This window comes from Phocoena phocoena, chromosome X, assembly GCF_963924675.1.
Source record: "Phocoena phocoena chromosome X, mPhoPho1.1, whole genome shotgun sequence".
Taxonomy (NCBI): Eukaryota; Metazoa; Chordata; class Mammalia; order Artiodactyla; family Phocoenidae; genus Phocoena; species Phocoena phocoena.
This window is the reverse complement of record NC_089240.1, coordinates 96,803,667-96,813,805: the sequence shown is the minus strand read 5'-3', so window position 1 is coordinate 96,813,805 and position 10,139 is coordinate 96,803,667.

Genomic DNA, 10,139 nt, shown 5'->3' with positions numbered 1-10,139 from the left:
TCAAAGAGGAAATCAAAAAATACCTAGAAACAAATGACAATGAAAGCACGATGACCCAATACCTAGGCGATGCAGCAAAAGCAGTTCTAAGAGGGAAGTTTATAGCAATACAATCCTACCTCAAGAAACAAACATCTCAAATGAACAACCTAACCTTGCACCTAAAGCAATTAGAGAAAGAACAAAAAACCTCCAACATTAGCAGAAGGAAAGAAACCATAAATATCAGATCAGAAATTAATGAAAAAGAAATGAAGAAAAGAGTAGCAAAGAGCAATAAAACTAAAAACTGGTTCTTTGAGAAGATAAACAAAATTGATAAACCATTACATTAGCCAGACTTATCAAGAAAAAAGGGGGAAAACTCAAATCAATAGAATTAGATATGAAAAATGAGAAGTAACAACTGACACTGCAGAAATACAAAGGATCATGAGAGATTACTACAAGCAACTATATGCCAATAAAATGGACAACCTGGAAGAAATGGACAAATTCTTAGAAAAGCAGAACCTTCCAAGACTGAACCAGGAAGAAATAGAAAATATAAACAGACCAATCACAAGCACTGAATTTGAGACTCTGATTAAAAATCTTCCAGCAAACAAAAGCCCAGTACCAGATGACTTCACAGGCGAATTCTGTCAAACATTTAGAGAAGAGCTAGCACCTACCCTTCTCAAACTCTTCCAAAATATAGCAGAGGGAAGAACACTCCAAGCTCATTCTACGAGGCCACCATCACCCTGATACCAAAACCAGACAAAGATGTCAGAAGGAAAGAAAACTACATGCCAATATCACTGATGAACATAGATGCAAAAATTCTCAACAAAATACTAGCAAATTGAATCCAACAGCACATTAAAAGGATCGTACACTGGCCTTTCTCACCTTCTGAGATGGCCGACACTCTGTCTGTGGAGTGTGTTTCTCTCTAAATAAATCTACTTCTTATCTATCACTTTGTCTCTCACTGAATTCTTTCTGCGATGTGACATCAAGAACCTGAGCTTCATTAAGTTCTGAAACCAGGTGTGTGATCTCAGTTGGAAGACTGTGGGTTTTGGCCAGGTCTAAGTCCCAGCCTCATGGGTTCAAGTCACAATCCAGGTTTTGGCCAGGTTCAAGTCCTGGCCACGTGGGTTCAAGTCCCAATCTGAGTTTTGGCTGTGTTTGAGTCCCAGTCCGAGGTGCATGGTTTCAACTGGGTTATCTCCACCTTGTCCTTTTTTTTTCTTTTTCTGGGGGGCCAAGCTGCACGGCATGTGAGATCTTAGTTCCCCCAACCAGGGATGGAACCCATGCCTGCTGTGGTGGAAGCGAGAAGTCTTTAACCACTGGACCACCAGGGAAGTCCCTCCACCTTTGTCCTTGACAAGACTATCTCACAATTCTTTAGAGGTAGAAGTTGCAGAAAACTGATAGTAATGCAAACAATTTCTGTCCATAGAAATACAAATTGTATCTAGTAAAATGCAAGCAATTGTAAACCTATGAATATTGCCCAGTTTTGCATACATTTGCAAATTTATTTCAGCATCCCTATCTGACTGTGAAGGTGGTATGTTGAGTTCTTGTCTGAACTAGTTGTAATATCTTACTGGGTCCATGAAAAAAAAAAAAGGATCATACACCATAATCAAGTGGAGTTTATCCCAGGCATGCAAGGATTCTTCAATATACACCAATAAATCAATGTGATACACCATATTAACAAATTGAAGGAGAAAAACCATATGATCATCTCAATAGATGCAGAAAAAGCTTTCAGCAAATTCAACACTCATTTATGATAACAACCCTCCAGAAAGTAGGCATAGAGGGCACTTACCACAACATAATAAAGGCCATATATGACAAACCCACAGCCAACATCGTTCTCAATGGTGAGAAACTGAAACCATTTCCACTAAGATCAGGAACAAGACAAGGTTGTCCACGCTCACCACTATTATTCAACATAGTTTTGGACGTTTTAGGCACAGCAATCAGAGAAGAAAAGGAAATTAAAGGAATCCAAATTGGAAAAGAAAAAGTAAACTTGTCACTGTTTGCAGGTGACATGATAGTATACATAGAGAATCCTAAAGATGCTACCAGAAAACTCCTAGAACTAATCAATGAATTTGGTAAAGTAGCAGGATACAAAATGAATGCACAGAAATCTCTTGCATTCCTCTACACTAACGATGAAAAATCTGAAAGAGAAATTCTGGAAACACTGCCATTTACCATTGCAACAAAAAGAATAAAATACCTAGGAATCAACCTACCCAAGGAGACAAAAGACCTGTATGCAGAAAACTGTAAGACACTGATGAAAGAAATTAAAGATGATACAAACAGATGGATAGATATACCATGTTCCTGGATTGGAAGAATCAACATTGTGAAAATGACTCTACTACCCAAAGCAATCTACAGATTTAATGCAATCCCTATCAAACTACCACTGGCATTTTTCACAGAACTAGAAAAATAAATTTCACTGCTTTTATGGAAACATAAAAGGCCCCAAATAGCCAAAACAATCTTGAGAAAGGAAAGTGGAGCTGGAGGAATCAGGCTCCCTGACTTCAGACTATACTACAAACCTACAGTAATCAAGACAGTATGATACTGGCACAAAAACAGAAATATAGATCAATGGAACAGGATAGAAAGCCCAGAGACAAACTCACGCACATATGGTCACCTTATTTTTGATAAAGGAGGCAAGAATATACAATGGAGAAAAGACAGCCTCTTTAATAAGTGGTGCTGGGAAAACTGGACAGCTACATGTAAAAGAATGAAATTAGAACACTCCCTAACACCATACACAAAAATAAACTCAAAATGGATTAAAGCCCAAAATGTAAGGCCAGACACTGTAAAACTCTTAGAAGAAAACCTAGGCAGAACACTCTATGACATAAATCACAGCAAGATCCTTTTTGACTCACCTCCCAGAGAAATGGAAATAAAAACAAGGATAAACAAATTCGACCTAATGAAACTTAAAAGCTTTTGCACAGCAAAGGAAACCATAAACAAGATGAAAAGAGAACCCTCAGAATGAGAGAAAATATTTGCAAATGAAGCAACTGACAAAGCATTAATCTCCACAATTTACAAGCAGCTCATGCAGCTCAATATCAAAAAAACAAACAACCCAATCCAAAAATGGGCAGAAGACCTAAATAGACATTTCTCCAAAGAAGATACACAGATTGTCAACAAACACATGAAAGGATGCTCAACATCACTAATCATTAGAGAAATGCAAATCAAAACTACAATGAAGTATCACCTCACACCAGTCAGAATGGCCATCATCAAAAACTCTACAAACAATAAATGCTGGAGCAGGTGTGGAGAAAAGGGAACTGTCTTGCACTGTTGGTGGGAATGTAATTTGATACAGCCACTACCGAGGACAGCAGGGAGGTTCCTTAAAAACCTAAAAATAGAACTACCATATGACACAGCAATCCCACTACTGGGCATATACTCTGAGAAAACCATAATTCAATAAAAGTCATGTACTACAGTGTTCATTGCAGCTCTATTTACAATAGCCAGGACATGGAAGCAACCTAAGTGTCTATCGACAGATGAATGGATAAAGAAGATGTGGCACGTATATACAATGGAATATTACTCAGCCATAAAAAGGAACGAAATTGAGTTATTTGTAGTGAGGTGGATGGACCTAGAGAGTCTGTCATACAGAGTGAAGTAAGTCAGAAAGAGAAAAAACAAATGCCGTATGGTAACACATATATATGGAATCTAAAAAAAAAAAAAAAGGTTCTGAAGCACCTAGGTGCACGACAGGAATAAAGACAGAGCGGTAGAGAATGGACTTGACGACACGGGGAGGGGGAAGGGTAAGCTGGGACAAAGTGAGAGAGTGGCGTGGACTTATATATACTACCAAATGTAAAGTAGATAGCTAGTGGGAAGCAGCCGCATAGCACAGGGAGATCAGCTCTCTACTTTGTGATCACCTAGAGGGGTGGGATAGGGAGTGTGGGATGGAGACACAAGAGGGAGGAGATATGGGGATATATGTATATGTATAACTGATTCACTGTGTTATAAAACAGAAACTAATATACCATTGTAAAGCAATTATACTCCAATAAAGATGTTAAAAAAAGAAAGATGTAACTTCATAATATTCACACCTATGTAAACAAAATTAAGCAAAATATTCAATAATTCTATGTACTTGTCAACATTCTTTATCATGAGTGTGATAAATATGAAATTAAGAAGTACTAAGTGAGGTATTAAAATGCCTTGTTATTTCAAAAAGCCAATCTCTTCATCTCGTATTCCCAGATAATATTGAAAAATTCTGCCACTCTTTTATTTCAGCATTTATTTTAGCCCCAAAGAGGAAGATAATTGCTGATAAAGAAAAATCAATATAGAATGAAGCAACATATTGGCTGTACAATACATAAAAATTCATTACATATGTTTAAACACTTTGAAATGGCTAGTTTGCAATAAGATTCTATCTGAAAGGGCTGGCAAGCTGACTACTATAGCATTGTAGATTAACTGGCAAATTGAACGTTAAAAAAGAATGAGACCTAGGGAAAGTAAGACTTGATCGATGTGTGTGTTTGCTTGGGAGATTTAAGTAAAAGTTAAGAAAACCCACAGTTGGGCATTACAATAGTGGTCCCTAAACAGCTTAGGGATTTGAGAGTACTGGAAGCCAAAAGGACGGCAGAATATGGATAGATATGTGAGATATAGTTTTTTATAGATAGATTCCTTGGTAAGTGTTGAATACTGATTGATTTGAGAAGAATGAAAAAATTAAGTATATCTTATCTGCTGCTGTTACTGAGTCTCATGCTAGGTATCCTAGGAGATTATAGATGCTATGAAGTCATACTCATAAACCTACTAGGTTTAAATGTACAAAACCTATTCTTTGAATCTCTAGTCTTGGCATTGGGTAATTAAGATATGCACAGAAAAACTCTGTATGCTGAATACATTATTTTCATATTATTTAAACCTCTTTGGTAAACAAAGGAAACATTAGATCATAAAAATAAAACAATGAAGTACACACATACTGCAGTCTAGTCTTAATATTAGTTGGAAAGTAAATAGGCACAGAAGACCAAGATATTATCCATGAAATAAGAAATTAGGCAATAAATGTAATTGATAACTCAATTTCAAATAAAAACCTAACTCAAAATTTAAGAAACGAGTATATTCTACAAAATAAAAAATAGAAGACTTCCCCCAGCACTGATTTGTTCTTCTAAACAAATTATTTTATGCAAGTTTGGTTTTCAGCATTCCTAGCTGACGTTCTGGAGTAAAAATTATTTTTACTTTATAACACATATATACTCTCATTTCCCTTAAAATACGTGTTACTTTGTGGAATAGTTTGTTGAGTGGTATAAGGGAATATGGCAGCATTTTTTTCATGTTCTCTCATACTGTTCAAATTAACCAGCAAAATATTTGTTGTGTATTTACGTGCTGGCTTTATGAAAGAGTCAAATGAAATGAGTGACCTGATTCCTACCTACAAGGAACATGTAATTTAATTCTGTTGATAAACTACATAGTAATAAAATAAAGTCCTAAACTATCTAGGGAAACAATCATAAGACAGGGTATGTATTAAAATAGTACTGATAAAACAGTACAAACAAGAAGTATAGTAGGAGTTTGGAGACAGAAGGCAGAATAACAGGTGCCCTGTAAATGCCTGCTGAAAGGAACTAATTAATTCAGTCAGTAACATTTAATGAGAAACTACTGTATATTGATCTACATACTAGAAATTCAAAGATGAAGAAATCCAGGGCTTTGCCAGTAGTAACCAAGAGATTTTAAGCCGAGGTACCTTGGTTTTTAGCCTAGATGCATTAGATGTTCAGAACATGATTGACTGCTTCCCAAATCATCAATTAATTGACAAGGGTCAATAGTTTTAAAGAAGGCATCAAAAGAAAAGAACAAGCTTTTAGCTTATTCTTCAGGAGTTCTAAACTATAGTTATCAATAATCAGTTTTTTTTCATGGAAATTATGAACTCTAAAAATATGAAAATGAAATAAAATAATTACCTCCCCTGAAGAATTTGATTAGGTGGATCATGATGTATAAAAACATATTCATGCCTGCTCTAGACAAGCTGTATCCTAAGGGAAGTAGACATCACATTAAAACAGATTTCTTCTATTCATTAAAATTGGTTACTTGTTAATATCACTAAATACTTTCCATATTACATGTAGTTTATAAAAATGCATTTTCAGGCTGCATTGCTGAATTTGCATGAATTATTTATAAAGCAGAAAAGTTTTGCCCATATTCTTATTATCACAGGCTTTGTGCATGTAACCTGCTATTGATTGCCAGCAAATAAGGATTTAAACAATTAAAAATGAAGGGTAATTTAGGTAAATACCCTAAAACATCAATGGTCTTTAAAAACATAAAATATCACATGAATGAATTTTTTTTTTTTTTTTTGCCGTATGTGGGCCTCTCACTGTTGTGGCCTCTCCCGTTGCGGAGCACAGGCTCCGGAAGCACAGGCTCAGCGGCCATGGCTCACAGGCCCAGCCGCTCTGCGGCATGTGGTATCTTCCTGGACCAGGGTATGAACCCGTGTCTCCTGCATTGGCAGGCGGACTTTCAACCACTGCGCCACCAGGGAAGCCCTGAATGAATATTTTTTAGATGATTTTTTTTTCTGGTTCCATTCCATCCTTATTTTGAAATGAAAGAGCAATCAAGTTATGGGAAATGTATGAAAATATTTCTATTTTAAACTAATTTATTAAAAATAAGGAAGTGTGACAAAAGACATAGCAACTAATTGAATTATGCTGAAGATACATGCCTCTCAATTTCATTGAGTGCAGCTATTTATTTATAAGATTGTTTCATAATCACAACTTGAAAATTCATTTTTGGAGTTAAGACTATCTCACTGTAAACATTATTTATTTATTATTTTATTATTATGTAATATTCATTTCTTGAGATAACTTAGGCCTTTTCCCTACCAAGTTAAACATGATATAAGTATATTTAATTTTTTGTTTCTTTTTCCCAGATGCCCTTTTCTAGATCAAGATGTCTTTTGACCAAATTGAAATTAAATGAAATTATCAGTGTGTTAACTTTTCAAACTATATGACCTGATACAATTTGACTATATCTAAAAATGACTTCAGAAAAAATATTCATTTCCATGAGAAGGTTTTGTGTAAGGTCTATGATAATGGACGGCTATTTCAAACAGAATATTTTCATATTAGATAATTTTTGCTCAATTTCAAATCTATTCCAGAAAAAAAAATTACCTGATATTACCTGACACTTGACTCAACTTTAGCAAACCCTTTCTAAGCAATGCTTGAGATATATGTGTATATATATATATATATATATATATATATATATATATATAATATATATATATATTCTCTCTCTCTCTCTGTCTCTCTGTCTCTCTTCTTTTTTAGACTACAGGGAGTTAAAGGTAAAGCAAAAGAGAACTTGACTCAGTGGAAATAGGAATTTATTGCATTAAGAAGTTAATGGATATAGCCATTCCTTTGTAACCAACTGTGTTAATGATAGTTACAAAATAAATGAATAAATGGATCAATGGGTGATTAAATGAGAATTCTTTTTTCTTCATGTTGAAGCAATACCTTAGGAAAAACACTGTGTAAAAGCAGAGAGGACAGGAATAAATTCGGAGATTAAATTAAACTAATTATTTTTCTCTCCATCTTTAATTTCTCCAGTTAAACAATAAGCAGGGAGACAAAGCATCCAAGAGTAACAAAGTTAGCATATAAAACAATGATAGGTGATTCTAAAAGATAAAAAGTTCAGAAAAGATAATAGAGAAACTCAGAAAAGATCTGGGACAGTTCAAAAGTATATACAGTAGCAGAAATCAATCAAATGGATGAAACAATGAGATAATTCATTTTCTTGTACAAAGTGAGCTAAATGAAGGTAAGTTGGCTGAAATTACCATGCAAACAAAAAGTAAATGCATATTTGAAATAATAATGAAAATATGAAGAAAGCCAGGATGGAAATAATCAAAATAAGTGTGCTATGATTCAGCAAGTTAGTTTTGTAACCTTAATTAGCAGGTTAATTCAAATGAGTAGAGTTTTACAGTTAAAACTTGAGAAGGGGGCTTCCCTGGTGGCGCAGTGGTTGAGAGTCCACCTGCCGATGCAGGGGACACAGGTTCATGCCCTGGTCCGGGAGGATCCCACATGCCGCAGAGCGGCTGGGCCCGTGAGCCATGGCCGCTGAGCCTGCGCGTCCGGAGCCTGTGCTCCGCAAAAAAAAACTTGGGAAGGTACAGTATCTTCCAAAAGAATCCAGTCAAACCAGTGAAAGGAATTTAAGAGGCAGAAAAGATTTCTACAATGTGTAGCCTCATCAGTCTCCTAAAATGGCAGATCTAGATATAGCTCCTCTAGCATTTTTAGTAAACCAATTCATTTACTAACATTTTTTGGCTTGGTACATGAGATAGTTGTAAAATTATTTGTAAAAATATAGTAAAGGAACACTTAGTCTATGATATGTGCCGAAATTACATAAGAAGTTGAAGAACAATGAAAAAAGTAACCAATAACCATGAAATGAGCGTATACAGCAAAAGAATATTAACATAATTCATTAGCAATACACTAATATGGGTTGAGAACACATTGAAGGAGTGTAATTAAGAATAGATATTAAAGTAGCCATTATAACACATTAACACATTTTGGCTAACAGATTGGACAGGTGGTTTGCCAGACCATTTAACACATCTAAAGAAGTAGTGTAATGGCAAATTGCCCTCATAGCAATGTTCAGTTCTACAACCTAATGCACACAACTCAAAATGTGTGTCTTGTTTGGTACTTAAAAAGTCTAAGTACATTACCCTCTAAGAAAAATCCTTAGCATTGTCACCTATCAGTTTGCATTCAACCTCATAATTCACAATTTCCAGGAATTGTACCCGTGACCATCTGATTCCTCATCATACCTTATTTACTTACTAGGTTCGTGAAAACTGCCTCTTTGTTTCTTAGTTTTTCTTTTCTTTTCTTTTCATCTCCACTGCTAGTCCCAGAAACGTGTTTTGTAGTTCCTTGTAGTACAAAACTCAAAGTAATCAAACAATAAATTCTTGCTACATCTCTCAGACATTAAATATTTAAATAATTTGCATTTCAACCTCTGTGGGAAGGACATGAATAGGCAGGAGACATGCAACACTGATACCACCTTCTCTAGGAGCACTGCTTTCATGTGCTCTCAAAGCATGCTGGGCTACTCCTGCTGTAGCACTTCCAACACAGTATTTTAATTGTATGCTTACTTGCCCACTTCTCCCAATAAAATCTGATCTCTTTGAGGAGAGGGATTGAGTCTTATTTATCGTTGCATCTGCAGCTCCTAGCACAATACCAGACATTAGATACAACTTAATTAAATGAATAAAAGAACAATATGGATAAATTTTCAGTTCAAGTTAAAAAAAAAGGAGCTCACCAATAAAAAGTATTCTACAATTACTTCAATTGAAGGGCCATTATCAATGGTTCTTTAACTTTTAATCCTTCAAAATATAGGATTATTAAACATCTAGGGATACAATCGTGTATGACAAAGCTTTTGATCTTAAAAATTTGTGTTTAGAAATGTCACGGATTACATACTTAGAAATGATAATATTAATCAGCATTACTAAGTAGGTGTCATGAGTTGTGTTATTAAAAGATATATATATTTGTGTATTATTTTTAATTTAGGGGGTTTTAGAATCCCATGTAGAGTTAGTTACAGTAACTAATTAGTTTTAATTAATAAGCAAAGAGCAAAATACTCCACATGCATTTTTCCACATAAATTTAAAAAAATTATATTCACATTTTCATCCATAATAAATTGGAGCAATAGATTTTCTCATTCAATCCACTGCCTTCAGATTGACAAGATATTATTAGTCAGATTTTATATTGAGAAAACCTGAAGTTCAGGAATATGAATTCACTGACTTCAGGTTACACAGCTAAAAAGTGTTGAAGGGGTGTGAGGCAGACAGGCCCTAAGTCTTCTGTGCT